Below are 19,381 nucleotides of genomic sequence, written 5' to 3'. Positions count from 1 at the left end.
ATAAATGGATATTCATTATTGGTCTTAAAGTTATTCAGTTATGTCTTACCTGGAATTTATAGAGGGCAATTCTCATAAATTGAGTTTATACAGTGCCTGGCTCAGTACCATAAGAGACACATAATACATGTTTTTTTTATAATGATGTTAAAATGTTCAGTTGCAAAGGTGGGCTGTGGTCACATAATCTTTCTATTCCCTGTTCAATGAATAATTCAAGTAGTAGCCTTCACACTTCTCATAAGATTGAGAAGACATATCTATTCCCAAGTCTTGTTTTCTATTATTGAGATGTAAGAAGCTACTGCAAATACAAAGTCTCTGGGGACTTGTTACAGGGGCCAGCTTCAAGTTTCCTTTATGAACTCAAAAGGATGTGCCAGGAGAAACTTCAGAATAGAATCACTAGTGAAAAAGCAGACATAGTTTTGAAGGCAGTATTCACATTACATGGAAAGTGTATGTGTATTTAGCCAAACAATGTGTGCTTGGAAGGGAGGGGGTGTTCCTTCACCTTTTTTGTGTGTTTTATGAACATAACCAAATGGTGAAATCTCTTTATGGATATTTGAAAATATATCATCTTGCATGTGGATGGCAGATTTTAAAATTATGTGCTTTATGTATGGTTATAATATGATACTGCACATTAATTTGATGCTTGTAATTACGATACTATATAAGAATCCCAAAAAATCTTTGTGTGTTTGTGTGTAGGGAGAAAACAAAGAAGAAAATGTAAACAAATGTAAAGCTACAAACAACTATTCAAATGATCTTGTAACATACACCCATTGGACAAAAGCAAAATAAGGCATTCATTAGGTCTTAGACTATGATCATTAAAGTGTAATGTCTATTAGTTCAAAAGAAGATAATGTGGGAGGTAAACTACATAAGCTACATTTAGTTTTAAAGGAAAATTTTCTGTCTTGAATGAAAACATTCTCATCTGTGCTTTAGCTGAGACTTTACATTTTATTCCAGGTATGTAAAAATAAATATATAGCAAAACCGTTTATTCCATTTCCCAAAGATACTAAATGCTTCATGAAAGCAAAGAGTATTAAACTCTAATAACGAATTTTCTATAATCATGGAAAAACAACTTACTAGGTTTTTTCTTTCTAGGTTCTGATTTAATGAAACCAACCATTTTCTACACTGCTAACTTTCCTATTTCAAGCGGTGACTGGAAAGAAGTCCTAGGTGAATACTCTCGAAAATATTGCTTCATTTACAATTTTGAATAATACTTTCATAAGAAGTCTGATGAAAAAGACAGCCCAAACAGGAAAAACAATAGAAAAGTTTATGACGTATAAAATGAATTCTTCGAAAGAATTTTGTTTCAAAATGCCAAGGGTTATAAGTCAAATATATGCAGTGCACATTACTATTTATTACCTCGCATTGGCTGAAATTCATCTCTTCTGACAACTCTGGGTAAATCATGTTATATATTTTATAAAATATGAGTGTTGATCCTTTTCTGAAGATGCCACTTAGTGTGTGAACTCACTGCCAATGGCTGCATCCCAGTTGCTGAAAGCTCTTTAAGACCTCTACTTGTGTGGAGTCCTATGGCAGTTGAATCAGAGAAGAAAAAGTATTTATAAGAAAACACATGCAAAAGGTTGATAGCTCGTCCAGTTTTTAGTGCACAGACTGACAGCTAAATACAAATTGAGAAATGTAAGTTTCACTTCAAGCAAATTTACTGGGTGAAAACCTCATTTTTTTCATTTCATTTGAATACGTTCATTGCTTCTCAGAATATGCAACTTTATAGTGAGCATATTTTTTATTCTTGAAGGCTCATTATTTTACAGTGAGGTTACTGAACCTAGACCACATAGTACAGATTACCCAGAATAATATTAATCAAAATATACATGGTAAATGGGATTCCAAACAGTGCCAAATAGGCATCTGCTTTTAACAGAGAATAAAAAAGTACATTTAGTGCCTTTATTAAAAGGTATTATGGGCAATTTATTTTTAAGCCATCTCTCTAACACTATTAACTAGCATATAATTTAATGTACTCCCAAGCAACTTGACTTTTACTGTTTCCTTCAAAACATTAATTTGTAAAAGCAAGTTAATGTAAAAGACGCTTTGACCCTGAGAAAAGATTCGAATCATTAAAAATAAATTAAATGATCTTTTAGACACATGTAACAGTTACTTTGGGGCTTGCAAAATCACATATTTTCTGTTTCCATGTATGACATATTTCATTAGGAAAAATAAAGTCAGTGATGCTTCTACGGGAACAATTTATACCCTCTGAGTTAATAAAATCAGTTTTGGAAGTTTTGCTCTAATTTGAACAGAGTTGTCAGATGCCTAAATATTCATCAATGAACAAATTAGAGGAGTTCCTCCAAGTTTTTATATAGGAGAAATATATTCTCTGCCCATTTAGGAAGTTTTGGATTGGTTAGTGGGCACTGGGTTTCATACATCTTTATAGTGTTAACTTTATAGAGAAAAGAAAACCAATTCACTGCTATTGAAATGTAGCCAACCAATTTAATACTAAATAGGCATTGGAGATAATGATAGGACAATAAAAAAGTTTCTAGGTTAAGAAGTATAAGATAAACTGAAAATTGTGACATGTTCATGTGGGTGAAATATTTGAGTGGTAAGTGGCAAATAAAACTTAAATTATGAATGTAATACAAGGATGGATGCTCCTTTTAAAAAAGTGGAAATATTCAAAAATAATAGTACTAAATGAAAAACAACAATAAAAGCACAAACAAAATCTCAATGTCACCTGGATTGCCCCACAATAAAATTCCACTGCCTTACTGCCATTAATAATTTGGATAGTATCCTTCAATGTCTTTTCCTGTATATTTACATAATGATATATTTATATCTTTATGCATTGTGTGCACATGTACATAAAAGAAGTACACATTGCATACATATACAGTATATTATAAATAGTCCACAGCCAGTTTATTTTTTTTTCACTTGATAATAAAATGGACATCAATACTTCGCTGTTTACATCTTTTAGTTTTCTTACCTTTTCATGCTATTTTTGAGTAGGAATGTGCCTAAATAATTTAAACCATTCCCTATTGATAGATATTTGGATTATTTTTACTTTTTTTGTTTACAAAAAATCTAAAGAAATCCTTATGCTATCTGTGAGATGAATTTCTAAGTAACTGATTGGTTTTAATAAATATTATAAAATGATCTCTGACAAGTTTGTATTAGTTTGTGTCCTCTCCCAACAGTTGATAAAACTTAATAAGACTTTCTTCATATTTTATAAATACTTGAAATTATCAATCTTTAATTTTTATTAATCTACTAGCAAAAGATATAATGATATTAACATGCATTTCCATTATTACTGGTGAGGTTGAGCATTTTTACATGTTTATTGTACACACCTACACCTACACCTACACACACACACACACACACACACACACACACACACACACACAGAGTCCATTCATGTTATCGCTGTTATTTATAGTCTATAAAATTGCTGCAAATACTGAATTAGCAAATATGAATCATTGATGCTAGGAATTATATATATAATCTTACATAGAATTTTAAATCCTAAAAAAACAACTCATCCTATTTTGCAAAAGAGAAAATGTTCAGGAATGTTAAGTGACTTGCCTGAAAGTACCCCACTACCAGGTGCCAGAGTTTTGATTTGAGGGTTCCAAATAAATTTTAAGGGAACAGGTGAATCCTCAAATATAAAATTATAAATAAGAATCAACTGTACATACACATTATACATATAATGTAGATACATATATATACATTTGATCTGTCTCTTAAAATATTTTATGGACCTATTTATTTTCTTTTATAGAATCCATTCCTAGATTAGGTGTTATCCTTTCTTTATTCCATATTTTCCAAACATTTTCTCCTAGCTTGGACTTCCTGTTTTAAGTTCGTTAATAGCATATTTTACCATACAGAAGAATTACATTTCTACGTAGTCAAATATGTCAATTTTTCCTATATCCTTTGGTTTGAGGTTTTATTTAGAAAGGACTTCTTCACCAACTGATAAAACATAATTCTCTTTTCAATTTTCAGCACTTTAATCCACCTTGAATTAATTTATTCCTAAATGTGTATGCTTTGTTCTGAACTCTTTATTCTTTTTTAATTATCTATGTGTCTATGTCCAAATCAAGAGACATCCTGTTTTAACGGCTTAATTTTAAAACACATGATTGGGAAAAAAACCCTTCTTTTTATGGCACTTCTTTTTCAGAATTGTCATGGTAATTAACATTTTTCGAGATGCAGTTTAATATTAGCTTTTAAAATGTCATAAAAGGTTTTCTTGTATTTGTATTGGATTCCATATTAGTTACCTACTGCTATGTAACAAATTACTCCAAAATTTAGTAATTTAAAACAACTATGCTATTAACGTCATTAAATAGAAAAATGTTGTCCAAGAGTTTCTGTGCATCAGGAGTCAGCCCTGAGAGTTTTCCTGGGTGCCTCTGCCTCAAGATCTTTTATAAGGCTGCAAAGTGTCAGCAGGGACTACAGTCATCTCAAGCTATGAATGGGTAGGATTTGCTTCTGTGCTCACTCTTGTGGGTGTCAAGATACAGTTCCTCATGGACTATAGGACCAAGGGCCTTATTTTATCTCTGATTGTTAACCAAAGCCTGCCCTCAGTTCCTTGCTCCCTGTGTTCCCTTATAAAACAGAATATAATATGGCCACTGGATCTGCCTCAGAATCAGCCACAGAATGAAAAAGAGGAAATGAGACAACCAGAATTTTTCTGTAATCAAAAGTGAGAAGAAACAACTCATCATTTGTGGCATATTTCATTCATTAGAAGTGAGTAACTAGGTCCAGTCCACAGTCAAGGGGAGGGTACTACCCAAGGGCATAAAAACTAGGAGGTGGCTGCTCTTGGGGCCTATATTAGAGGTTGCCTGTACCACAAATGCATAGAATAACTGCCAAACTGGCAGCTTCACAATATTGATTCTTCCCATAAAATAATGTGGTAGATTTCCTTAATTGAATAGTTCTTCTTATATATGCTTTTGTTATTTTGTTACTGTAAATAGGATTTTATGAATTTCTAATTGGAGTTGATACCACTGTGATGCAAAAGTTTCTGTCTCTCTCTGTATGTATGTATATGTGCATATGTATTGACTTTACCTTTTGAATTTTCTCGGTTAGCGTATTTGGTCTCTAAACAACAATGGCTTTAATGTATGCCTTTTATGTATTGATACTTCCTATTTATTTTTCTTATTTTATTGTACTGGTTAATACAATCACAATGAAACTGTATAATTGTAGTAGTGGCAGCAAGCACCTTGTGTTACTATTGGCTTTACGGGGAAATATTTAATGTTTTTCCATTATCATAATATTTGTTCTTCGTGTCTGGTAGATATCTTTATAGTGTTCTTCTATTCTAATATTTTAGGTATTTTTTTCAAATTAGAAATTTGTTTTGAATTTTATCACTGGTGATTTTTCATTATCAAATTATAATGCTTTTCATCTTTTAATATAATAAATTGCATTAGATTTTCCAAAGTTGAAACTATCTTTTGATCTCTAAATTGTACGGATTATTACACTGTTGAATTCAGTGAGCTGGTATTTTATATACAAGTTTTGTATTCACATTCAAATGCTAGACTGGTTTGTATCTTCTGTTTATCTTTATCATAAGTTTTTAATATGGCTCATGATACTCTGATAGAATGCTTTAGGAGACTACCATTTTAGCAATAATCATAGTTTATATGGTAATTATTGTGATGTCATGTAATGATTTGTATGCAGAGTCATGTGAAATTAACAACAAGCAATAAAGTAAAATTCTTTATTTTTAAACTTTTATTTTAGGTTCAGGGGTATCTGTGCAGATTTGCTATATAGGTAAATTGTGTGTCACTGGCATTTGGTGCAGAAATTATTTAATCACTCAGGTAATAACCATGGTATCTGAGAAGTAGTTTTTTGATCCTCACTTTCTTTCCACTTTCCACTTTCAGGTATGCCCCAGTGTCTGTTGTTTCCTTCCTTGTGTCCACGTGTACTCAATGTTTAGCTCCCATTTCTGAATGAAAACATGTGATATTTGACTTTCTATTCCTGTGTTAGTTCACTTAGGATAATAACCTTCAGCTCCATCCATGTTCCTGCAAAAGACATGTTCTTGTTCTTTTTTATGGTTGTATAGTATTCCATGGTGTATATGTACCATATTTTATTGAAGTAGTCTACAGTTGATTGGCATTTAGGTTGATTTCATGCCTTTACTATTAGTGCTGCAATAAGCATACACGTGCATGTGTCTTTATGGTAGAATAATTTATATTTCTTTGGTAATATACCCAGTAACTGGATTGCTGGGTCCAATGGTAGCTGTGTTTTAAGTTCTTTGAGAAATCACCAAATTGCTTTCCACAATGGCTGAACTAATTTACAGGAGCAGTGTGTAAATCTTCTCTTTTTTCCACAACTTTGCCAGAATCTGCTATTTTTTTGACTTTTTAATGATAGCTATTCTGACTGGTGTGAGATGGCAACTCATTGTGACTTTGATTTTATTGTGATATCGCATAACGATTTGTGTGCAGAGTCATGTGAAATTAGCAACAAGCAGTAAAGTAAAATTCTTTTTCTAAAACTTTTATTTTAGGTTCAGGGGTATCACTAATGGTTAGTAATGCTGAGCATTTTTTAATGTTTGTGGGCCATGTGTATGTCTTCTTTTGAAAAGTATCTGTTCAGAACCTTTGCCCACTTTCTAATGGGGCTGTTTTTTTTTTTTTTTTTTTTTTTTTTACTTATTTATCTAAATTCCTTATAGATTCTGTGTATTAGACCTTTGTTGGATGCACAGTTTACAAATATCTCCTCCTGTTCTGTTGTCTGTTTACTCTGTTGATAGCTTCTTTTGCTGTCCAGAAGCACTTTAGTTAAATTAGATCCCATATATCAATTTTAGATTTTCTTTCCATTGCTTTTTGTTTCTTCATTATGAAATATTTGCCAGGTCCTATGTCCGGAATGGTATTTAATAGGTTATCCTCCATGATTTTTCTAGTTTAAGTGTTACACTTAAGTTTTAAATCCTTCTTGAGTTGTGTTTTGTGTATGGTAACAGGCAGGGGTCCAATGTCAATCTTCTGCATACAGCTAGCTAGTTTTCCCAGCACTATTAATTGAATAGGGGGAGTCTTTTCCCCACTGCTTGTTTTTGTCAGTTTTGTCAAAGATCAGATGGTTTTAAGTGTGTGGCATTATCTCTGGGCTCTCTATTCTGTTCCACTGGTCTATGTGTCTGTTTTTGTACCAGTACTATGCTGTTTTGGTTATTGTAGCCCTGTAGTATAGTTTAAAGTTGGATAATGTGATGTCTCCAGCTTTACTTTTTTTAGCTTAGGATTGCCTTGGCTATGCATGCTCTCCTGTGGTTCTGTATGGATTTTAAAATGTGTTTATTCTAATTCTGTGAAGAATGTCATTGTTAGTTTGATAGAAATAGCATTGAATCTGTATATTGCTTTGGGTTGTATGGCCATTTTAACAAAGATGAGTCTATCTATGAGTGTGGAATGTTTTTCCATTTGTTTGTGTCATCTCTAATTTATTTGAGCAGTGTTTTGTAATTATTGTTGTAAATACGGTTTGCCTCCCTGGTTAGAGATGTTCCTAGGCATTTTATTCTTGTTGTGGTTATCATGAATGGGATTGCAGTCTTAATTTGGCCCTTAGCTTGAATGTTGCTGGTATGTAGAAATGCTGCTGATTTTTGTACTTTAGTTTTGAAACTTTGCTGAAGTTGTTTATCAGATCAAGGAGGTTTTGGGCTCAAACTATGGGGTTTTCTAGGTATAGAATCATATTATCCAAAAACAGATAGTTTGACATCTTCTCTTTCTATTTGGGTGGATATATTTATTTATTTTGCCTGATTGCTCTGGCTAGGATTTCTAGTACTATGTTGAATAGGAGTGGTGAGAGAGGGCATCTTTGTCTTGTTCTATTTTTCAAAGGAATTGCTTCCCACTTTTGCTCATTCAGTATGATGTTGGTTGTGGGTTTTTCATAGATGGTTCTTATTTTGAAGTATATTCCTTCAATGTCTAGTTTGTTGATGGTTTTCAACATAATGAGATGTTTAATTTTATAGAAAGCCTTTCTGCATCTGTTGAGATGGTTGTGTGGTTTTTGTTTTACCTCTGCCTATGTGATGAATCATATTTATCAATTTGCATGTATTGAAGCAACCTTGCATACCAGGGATAAAACCGACTTGATCATGGTGGATTAGCTTTTTTACGTACTGCTAGATTTGGTTTGCTAATTTTTTATTGAGGATTTTTACATCTATTTTCATCAAGGATAATGGCCTAAAGTTTTCTTTTTTGCAGTGTCTCAGCGAAGTTTTGGTATCAGGTTGATGCTGGCCCCATAGGATGAGTTCGAGAGGAGTCCCTCCTCCTCATTTTTTTTTTTTTTTGAATAGGAATGGTACCATTTCTTCTCTATTCATCTGGTAGAATTAGGCTATAATTTCATTTCATACTAGGCTTTTTCTGTGGTAGGCTTTTATTACTGATTAAATTTTGGAACCCATTATTGGTCTGTTCAAAAATTCAGTTTCTTCCTGGTCAATCTGGGGATTTTGTATGTTTTCAGGAATTTATCTATTTCATCTGAGTTTTCTAGCTTGGTTTCATAGAGGTGGTCATAGCAGTCTTCTGAAGCATTTTCTTTATTGTTGTGTGATCAGTGGTAATGCCTCTTTTGCCATTTTTCATTGTGTTTATTTCAATCTTCTCTCTTTTTTTCTTTACCAGTCAAGCTAGTAGTCTGTCTTTCTTATTTATTCTTTCAAAGAACCGACTACTGAACCCATTGCTCTTTTTAATTGTTTTTCATGTCTCAATTTCCTTCAGTGCAGCTCTGATTTTGGTTATTTCTTGTTTTCTGCTAGTTTGGGAGTTGGTTTGCTCTTGTTTCTCTAGTTTCTCTAGATGTCTAGGCTTTTAATTTAAGGTCTTTTTGACGTTTTGATATGAGTGTTTAGAGATGTATGCTTCTCTCTTAACACTGCTTAAGCTGTGTCCCAGAGATTCTTGTATTTTTTACCTTAGTACTCATTAGTTTCAAAAAATTTCTTGATTTTTGTCTTCATTTCATTGTTTATCCAAAGTTTACTCAAGAGCGAGTTGTTTAATTTTCATATAATTATATGATTTTGAGTGATTTTCTTAGTATTGATTTCTGTTTTTATTGTGCTGTGATCTGAGAGTGTGATTGGTATGAATTTGAGTTTTGTGTGTCTGCTGAGGTTTGTTTTATGCCCGATTGTGGAGTTGATTAGAGTATGTGCCATGTGATGATGAGAAGAATATATATTCTGTTTTTCTTTGTATTCTGTGTAGAGAGTTCTGTAGATGTTTATTATGTTCATTTAGCCAAGTGTTGAGTTCAGGTCCCAAATATCTTTGCTAGTTTTCTGCCTTGATGTTCTGTCTTATATTATTGCTGGGGTGTTATAGTCTCCCACCATTATTCTGTGGTTATCCAAGTCTCTTCATAGGTCTCTAAGAACTTGTTTATGAATGTAGGTTCTCTTGTGTTGGGTGCATATATATTTAGAATGGTTAGATCTTCTTGTCAAATTGAACCCTTTACCATGATGTAATTTCTTTCTTTTTTATCATCATGTTGTTAGCTGGCTGCAATGCAGACTTGTTTGTCTGATTGCTTTATAATGACAATGGTATATGTACTTAAGTGTGTTCTTATAATGATTGGTAACAGTCTTTCCTTTCCATATTTAGTGCTTCCTTCAGGAGCATTTGTCAGGCAGGTCTGATGGTCATGGATTTCCTTAACATTTGCTTTTCTGAAAAGAATCTTATTTCTCCTTTGCTTATGAAGTTTAGTTTGGCTGGATATAAAATTCTTGATTAAAATTTCTTTTTTCTTTAAGAATGCTAGAAAATAGGCACTGAATCTTTTCTTGCTTTTAGGTTTTTTTTTGTGTGGAAAGGATTGCTGTTAGCCTGATGGGGTTCCATTTTTACGTGACTTGTGCCTTCTCTCTAGCTGCCTTTAACATTTTTCTTTCCTTTCCTTTTGACCTTGGACAATCTTATCACTATAGTCATCTTGTAGTATCTCACAAACATTCTCTGAATTTTCTGAATTTGAATGTAGGTCTTTCTAGTGAGGTTGGGGTAATTTTCATGGACGATTTACATAATACCATATCTCCCAGAGGCTTTGTTCATTCTTTAATCTTTTATCTTTATTCTTTTCTGACTGAGTTATTTCAGAGAAGTGGTCTTCAAGATCTGAGATTCTTTCCTTAGCTTGGTCATTTCTGTTGTTAATACTTGTTATATTATTTTGGATTTTTTTCTTTTTCTTTTTTTTTTTTTTGATGCTCTGGGGTTTTGTTTGTGGTATGAGGTGGGTTCAGTCAACTGGATTTACTTCTGGAAGTTTTTATGGGGCTAAATCTCAGCTCAGCAGTTGTGAGTTGCATTCTCTAACACTAGAGGCCTGGTTTCAGGCCTTTGTTCTCTGGCTTTTCCTGGTTAGGAACATGCTATGGAGGAGACGATGAGGTATTCCCAGACTACTGGCCACAGTACTCTAATGTTTGATGCCAGCCAAAGATCTTTGTCAGGGAAGTGACAGTGAATTCTGTGCCCATTCACATGTGCCAGCAGCAGAGGGAGCATGGCTAGATGCACAAGAGTTGTCTCGGGCAGGATACCAGTGGAAGTGGGGCTGTGTTGTTCCTTTAAGTGCTCACACATGTGGCAGTGGCAGCAATGGGTGTGGCATGACAGGCATAGGGCTGTCAGCCTCTATGTGTGCACTTGCAGTGGTGGTGGTCACAGTATGGGGTGGAGGGGCAGGGTAGTTTGAAATTCTTAAATATATAGAAATAAATACAGCCCCGTATTGAGATCTTTACCATGCATTAATTATTCATATGTATGAGGCAGCAGTAGGAATTTATTTAAAAGTCACACTTTTAACAGAAACTCTAAATTACAATTCAGAAAGTGCATTGCTGTAAGGTAGTATTTTTAAGATATTGGAAAATTATTTTGGATGCAAGAATTTTACTTTTCTGAAAAAAAGCCCCATACTTGTCATGTTTTGAAGATACCAATGTTTTGTTATTTCCTTACTGTAGATGTTTACTGTGTTGGTAAAATGTTTATCAGAAATATTTACTACTCTATCCTGAAAACTAATAGACTATTTTTTGAGCAGTTTTACCTTTATAAAAAGAATTAGAAAGTAGACTTACCACATATCCCCTCACCCACTACCCCTGCCTCGTTTTCACAATTATTAACTTCTTGTATTAGTGTACTACATTTGTATTATCTTATTTTTAATACCTTGAATGCAATTATTAAGTCATCTGCTGTAACTTGTTACTTTTTTTTTTTTTCTGAAAACATCTTGCAATTTTATTTTGGATGATAAATTTGAAAAATAAATAGCTGGTATTTATATTATAAAATAAAAATAAGTTCATGATTGGTTGACAAACTAGTAACATGATTAAAGAAAATAAACATTTCTATTTTAAAAAATTAATAAACTTTTTAACAGTTAAAAAACAGAACATTAAATGTATAATGTTAACCGTTCTTTTTTCTTTTCTTTTTTTCTGAGATGGAGTTTCACTCTTGTTGCCCAGGCTAGAGTGCAATGGCATGATCTTCGTTCACTGCAATCTCCATCTCCTGGGTTCAAGCGATTCTCCTGCCTCAGCCTCCCAAGTAGCTGGGATTACAGGAACCAGCTATCACACCTGGCTGATTTTTGTATTTTTAGTAGAGATGGGATTTTGCAGTGTTTTCCAGCCTGGTCCTGAACTCCTGACCTCAGGTTATCAGCCCCACTTGGCCTCCCAAAATGCTGGGATTACAGGCATGAGCCACTGCTCTTGGCCTATCATTCATTGAAGTTGTATCTAAATATTTCCATAAAAAAGTGGGAGGAATCACTTAAAGTGATAAATAGTTGTAAATATATAAACACCAAACATCTATTTAAAACTTTTAACATATATCAGACTTCTTAAACATTATGAGAACCACTTTTCAAATGTCAGAGATAAGAATATCCAACAATCTGCTCCTTCATAAAAGCAAGAAAACAAGTGACAAAAAATGTTAAAATTACCTTTTTCAGAATTCTGTAAATTAACTAAACACTCGTTACTACAATTTGAGGAAAGATAAATTTCCTTTCTACTAATAAAAAAAGGCACATCATCTGAATTGCAGTAAGAAGAGTGAGCTTTAATGGTTCCCTGTCCCCATGCCCCTTTCTGTAGCTCCACACTAGCCTTGAAAACTAACAGCTTCACGACTACCATATCTGTGAAAGGCAGTGGTCTGGCAGCTACATAAGGGGATGAGAGATTTCAAATTCCCTCAAAATCCTATCTCCAGAGAATTTTTACCACTTGCCCTGTCTGGCAGTTCCATGAAAAGCTTCCTCCTTGGGGCTTGTCTTTATCTGATATTATTTAGAGTTCTTTCTGTGTGTACACCTGTATCCCCAAGCCATTTGTATGAAAATTGAGTGGTAATTGTCTAACATCACAGCTACTTGAGGAAGCAATAACAAACAGTTGGGGCTAAAAATCAGCTGATTAAATAAAAAAACCAGGAAGAATATGGGAGAATAAAATGTTCATAAAGGGCTTTGTAAAGTGCCTACATATTCCTAGAAATCTATAAGGCCACAAAAATATAGAGGGCTGTATATATGTACGAGTGATGTGAGAAGTGGTAATCTCTCACCCCTGCTGATTTAGAGGCTCTGCACTAGCAAGAATCGAAGGCTAGAGTTGTAATCTTCCTGGAAGTGGGTTAAAAGTGTGTTATTAAACACATGAAGAATGCCTGGTCAAAGTTGGGAGACTTATTGGATCAAGAGATTTAGAAAAATATTTGTCCAATTGTTAGCCGACAACTAAGCCAACCAGAGACTTTAGTGGCCATACGTAACAGAATATATAATTTTCAGATTTAGTCCAAAATAATGATTAAGCAAACAAACATCAGCAATGATTTCTTGCAGGAAATGAGAGCACATTTGTGGGAATATTCAATTACATTTATAGAATTGCCACATTATTTTGTTTAAAAGGTCTAGTTCTTAATAAAAGATACAAGATCCGCAAAGCAACGAACAGGTATGACCAATACATGGTAAAAAAATTAATCAATAGAAACTGTTCCTGAAGAAGCCCAAATATTGGACTTTAAAAAGATGTCAAACCACCTATTACAGAAATGTATAAAGAGTGAAAGAAAATAATGTATAAATAATTAAAAGAAAGTATGATAATGATATAACAGCAGATAGAAAATATGAATAAGGAGATAGAAATAATGAAAGAGAACCAAATGGAAATTCTGAAGTAGAAAAGTATAATACCTAAAATAAAAAATGTAATAGAAATGCTCAAGAACAGATTTGAGTTGGTAAAAGAAAGACCAGTGAATTTGAAGATAGGTCAACTGAGAAAATTCAGTGTGAAATGCAAAGAAAAAAAATGAGTAAAGTGACCAGAGACTCAGAGACATTAGGGCATAGTCATACTAATATGTACATAACAGAAGTTTCAGAAGCGGATGATAGTGAGAAAAAGATAAAAATAATACTTGAAGAGATAAAATCCAAAAAATTCTCAAGTTGATTAAAAGTTTTAATACATACATCCAAGAAGTTCAGAAAACTCCAAGTAAGATAAACTCAAAGACAGTTACACCTAAACACATCATAATCGAACTGTCAAAACTATAAATAGAGAATGCTTGAATACTGCTAGAGACAGATGATTCATCTGTTGAAGATACTACAATAAGATCAGCATTAGTTTTCTCAGCAGAATCCACGAAGGCCAGAAGACAGTGTAATGATCTACTTAAAGTGGTGAAAGAAAAAAAGATTCCAAATCAATAATTCTGTAGCCAGTAAAACTATCCTTCGTGAATAAAAGAGAAATTAAAACATTCCCAGATAAACAAAACTAAGAATATTTGTCATTAGAAAATTTGTTCTACAAAAATACCAAGAGAGTCCTTTGAGTTCAAATGAAAGGACACTAGATACTCACCTGAATGTATACAAAGAAATGAAAAACACCAGCAAAGGTAGCTAGAAAGGTAAATATAAAAGACAGTATAGATATACTTTGTAACTAACTATATTATTTTTCTGTGTGACTTAAGGAATGACTTCATAAAGCAATAATTTAAAAATCATGTTCATTAGATATTCTGAGTTCCTGGTATCTACGTATGAAATTTAATATTAGTTTGCCAGTTTCTATGGAAAAATCAACTGGGGTTTTGATAGGAATTGCTTTGGATCTGTAAATCAGTTTGAGGTAGATTCCCATCTTAAGAATATTAAATCCTCTGGTCTAGGAGTATGAGGTATATTTCCATTTATTTAGGCCTTCTTTAATTTTTCTCAACAATGTTTTGTAATTTTCAGAGTAAAAATTTTTGCATTTGTTTTGTTAAATTTATTCCTGAGTAATATTGATGCTACTTTGAGTGGAATTGTGGTTTTAATTTCCTTTTCTATTGTTCACTGATACAACTGATTCAGAACAGTTTTATAGGAATACTTTTAATCACTGTTTAGGTAACTTGGATAACAAGTTTGGTTTTAGGAATGAGAAAAATAGATCCATTCAAGTTTTTATAGTTACCATGACTAATGCTGCTAAAATCAGAAATGTTTTGGTCATACCACAATTTTGGAAGAGAAGATCTGAGATAGATATCTTTGTAAATGGTTCAATGCTGGAATACATTTTTTTATGAGGATTGATAAGATTTTACCAGATAACTCCATGGATTTGCAAAGAAACTGGTAGAAATTCAGTTCAGATTCTTGGAAAATGCAGTTGCTCTTTGACAGAACTCAGTAAGAATTCTGAAGTGAACTATGAGAACTCTGATACCATTTGCTAGAAGATATTTATATAAATTTTGGTTTTAAAACTTTGCTATCATCAGAATAAAACATTTTGAATTCATTAAATATGTAAATAAATTGAATATACTGTATATACTTTTAGATTCCCATATAAGCCAAACAACAGCAGCTGTCTGTTGAAATTATTTTTAAGTAGAAATAAAGTTTATATTTGGTTTTGTTTGTGCAGCTTACTAAAGATGTTTTACAGGAAGTGAGTGTTATTTTGCATAAAAAATAGAAAAAGAAGATCATACTTTTTTCAGCATTGTTTCTATGGTTTATGTAGATAAATTTATTTTCTAAAGCATAAAAATTAAATATATGCATGTTTTCCGTTTATATGTTCATGTGTCTGTCATCTGCTTCGGAAAAGGTCCCAACTATCTTATAAATTAGAAACCATTCTTATACAAAATGGTTTAAATAATTCAATTTAGGTTCCAAGGACAAGTGCGTACTTTCATTTTAGAAATATTGATTGGTATCTTTTCTTTTTTGTTCTATACTCAGTTGCTTACTCAAAATCTATATTTAATTATTTAATAATGTTGCAACTGAACCTTTCCAATATTGTCTTCTGATATACTCCTACTAAAGATGTTCTTCTCACAGTTTCCCTCATCTCAATTATTGGCAACACTGTTCTTCTAGATGCTCAGGAGAAAAGCCCCAGTCATTCTTGAATCTGCTTTTTCATACCCCATGTTCAATCTACCAGAACACTGTGTTATATTCTTTACATTGATTGTCTTATTTATGGCTAACGAATCTATGCAGTAGGCATTATTTTTAAATAAATAAACATTAATAAAAGACAATAATAATAATAGCATTTTGTACCAGGTACTCTTCAAGTCATCTTACTTATAATAGCCCAGATTATCCTACTAATAACTCTATATAGTTGGTACAATTCTTATATCCATTTTACATGTGGAAAAACCAAGGCATACAAGGCTAAGTATCTTGTCCAAATTCTCAAAATTAATAAGCGTAGGAGACAAGTTTCAAACCCAGACATAGTACACTAAAATACAGTAAGCACTTGCAACTCTAAAGAGGAAGTTATAGGAAAACTTCCCAAATGAAATACTTCATAACAGATACTAAATGCATAGAATTTTATTTTCCTTTTCTAAACAATATCCAACAGATATTTACCTAATTTTCCATACATGAGAGACATTAATGAAAAAGGTGACTCCAGTGTGTTTCTTGCCTACAGGAAAATCATAATCACATAGGAGAAGGGAGAATAAATTTAAAAATGAATAAATGAATAAAGTTATCATTAAAATATGAAATATGAGTATTTTTCACATGTAAGTCAGATTGCTAAATATATTGCAACAATCACTTGTGATACACAGATAAGTTTGTAAAATAGAAGTGAGGTATTCAGGCTGGGTGTGGTGGCTCATGTCTATAATCCCAGCACTTTGGGAGGCTAAGACAGGCAGATTGCTTTGAGCTTAGGGCAGCATAACAAGACCCCATCTTTATAAAAAATACAAAAATTAGCCTGGCGCTGGTGGCTATAAGTAGTGAGCCTTTAGAAACATTCTATTTTCTTTTCCACTCGGAAACACAAATGCTGATTCTGCAAGGTATGTATGGTAGGAAATGAAATTAAATGACAGATCTGAAAGATGGGTTTTGAACTAAACAAAATACAACTTTAGATTTTTGGGGGTACAGGAATACATTGCATTTTTCTTGCAGAGTATTTGGCAGATAAAAGCCAGTTTGTAAACTGCATAATTGCAATGGTATTATATAAGATATTAAATGTATTAAATGCAACAGAGTATTTAACCAAAGTCCTTTCTCTTTTTCACAAAAACAAGTCACATGCAGAGAAAAGGTAACAACTGATAGATAAAGATATTTTAAAATGCAGGTCTTAAATATTTACAGATTTTAGAAAAAAATTCTTTTTAATTCTCAACTACATAATGTTTAAGGCTTCTCAGATTATTCAAGTCATTGATATTTACCTCTGTTTCTATGACTATCAAACATGCAGTAGAGACAATAAGAGAATTTTTTAAAATTATATTCTCTAAAGAAGTTCATTATAGTAGCAAATAAATCTTGCTACTTGAATACTTTTAAATGAACTCTTGATGATGTAAAAGAACAGGACTTATTCTTAAAGATGTAAAAGAATAGTTCAATCAAATAAAGTACATGTGTTTTCTATGTAAATTGCAAAGATGAAAAACATTTTAGTTCATGGCATTAAAGTCACAGGTCAAAGTCAAGAGTTTATTGCCAATTTAGAGGAAAATTTCTTTTCAATGACATATGGCATGACCTTCAACTTCTACTAGTTGTAGAATGGTTAAGGTCAACTCTTCGTACATTCAGAAAATCCAAATGATGTACATGACAAATGGTAGAGTCTATTGTAACTGATTTCTGGGGCAAACACAGTAAAATATTGCACTGTGGGATGAAAGGTTATTGACCTTGTGATATTATGCCTGACACTAATCATTATTTCCCAATTGAGCTATTTGGAAGGATAGTTAATATTTTGTTTGTTATGTTTTGTGATCATTTATATGAATTGGAAAGGCTCTGCTCCCTCCCTCCATCCCACTAAATGGAATACAGTTATTTCCATTGGGATTTTGTCAACTAAGAACAAGTTTTATTGAACAAAAGAGTGTTTTAATTTACTTTCTTTCCATACAGAATTTCTTTTTTGCTTCTGTTTTAGTTTTTTTTTTTTTTGCCTCATATAATAGGAAAAAATACGAACCTTTGTGAAGAGTTAAATTTTCAATGTTAGTACTTTATTATCCAGAAAGAAAAATAAATATTGAGCATTTGCTCTTTATATACTAAAACTATCCTGACATTTTTTAAAGAAGCCTCAATAAACACTGATTTAAACATGGTTAATCTATCTTGTCTCTAAAATGTGCTCTGCTTTTGGGATCTGTAGCCCTGCCAGTGGATTTTTTTTCTCTTTTCCTAAGTTCACATGTTCTCACCTATTGTCCTTTTCTCCTGCTCTCTAGAAGTCCACTTGCCAATTAACAATGTTACCCAGAGATTTTCTCATAGCACACTGGACTAATGCTATTGTTCTTTTTCACTATATGGCCCATTCATTATAGTACTTTGGCTTTTTTGTATTTCGAAAGCTTAATACATGTAAGTACCACATATGCATTCATCTGCTGTTCTTTTTGTGTAAACCATGGTCTAAATTTCTCTGCACTAAAAATGCATTAGAGATCATCATTTGAATTTACTTTAGGCAATCAGAGCTATGAAAAGAAAGAAGCACTACATAAACTAATTTGCCCAACTGTTAAACCTACGAAGGGCAGGCAATGTGTATCTCACCCATTATTCTCCAGTTCTTCTTGACATGACCTAAAGCAGTAAACTTGAGCACCTAGGGTATCTGTGTAACCCAGGAAAATGGGCTCACTCTGGGCCCACTATTCGTGGGACTGCAGATAGAAAGAATCCTAAAAGCTGTAGTTGCAAAATAAAACTCTGCTATATCTTCTATTATGCAAGGTTTATCTTTAGTTACTGTATTATTATTATTATTTCTTTTGTTGTTATTATGTCTATTTTCAGGTTTGTTACTTTGCCTATACGATTATTTTACTAATATTTCTATTATTCTGGAATTAACCTTGCTATGTCCCTAACTTTTAAGCAACAAAGAAAAAAGTTTTTACATTTTAAAAATGGAAATCGGCTGTAAAATGGCCCAAATGTGACACCAAATTTTATGAGGAACTTTCCAGCTAACTTTGGCTTAAGAGCTGTAAGAAGCTGCACATCATCACTAGCCAGTGAAAGTAAAGCACAGAATATTTATGAGAATATGAAAAAAAAAAACAGGCTAAATGAAAGGCATTCTTTCTTAGGAAAGCTTACAAGAAAGGAACTCAAAATGCCTGGCACCTTTTTTAGGAAAAGTGTTCCAAGAACAGAAGTGTCCCAGGCCAAGCAACAACCTATTCCCATCACTTTTTAAAAGGTACATCCTAGACTGCCTTCTTTCCTTTACAGCATCATTTACTCATGTAGGATATTTTGAGAAGCATCCATCTCTCTAAAATGCTTTTATCCTAATAAATTAGGTAACCTATTGAAATAATTATTGTAAATGGTAAACCAGGACATTGGTGATAGCTGAGGCGATTTTCTTGTAGCAGGGATGACTGGGTTGTTATTGTTTTGGGGGAAATAAGAGCCATTCCATTGTTCTTATTTAGTCTATAATTAAAAAGGCATGTTAAAAAACTAAAAAGCAAAAAATGATATGCTCTTCAAAATAAGGTCTATAACT

This window comes from Saimiri boliviensis, chromosome 1 (genome assembly GCF_048565385.1).
Source record: "Saimiri boliviensis isolate mSaiBol1 chromosome 1, mSaiBol1.pri, whole genome shotgun sequence".
In the NCBI taxonomy this organism is placed as follows: Eukaryota; Metazoa; Chordata; class Mammalia; order Primates; family Cebidae; genus Saimiri; species Saimiri boliviensis.
This window is presented reverse-complemented; position numbering follows the sequence as displayed.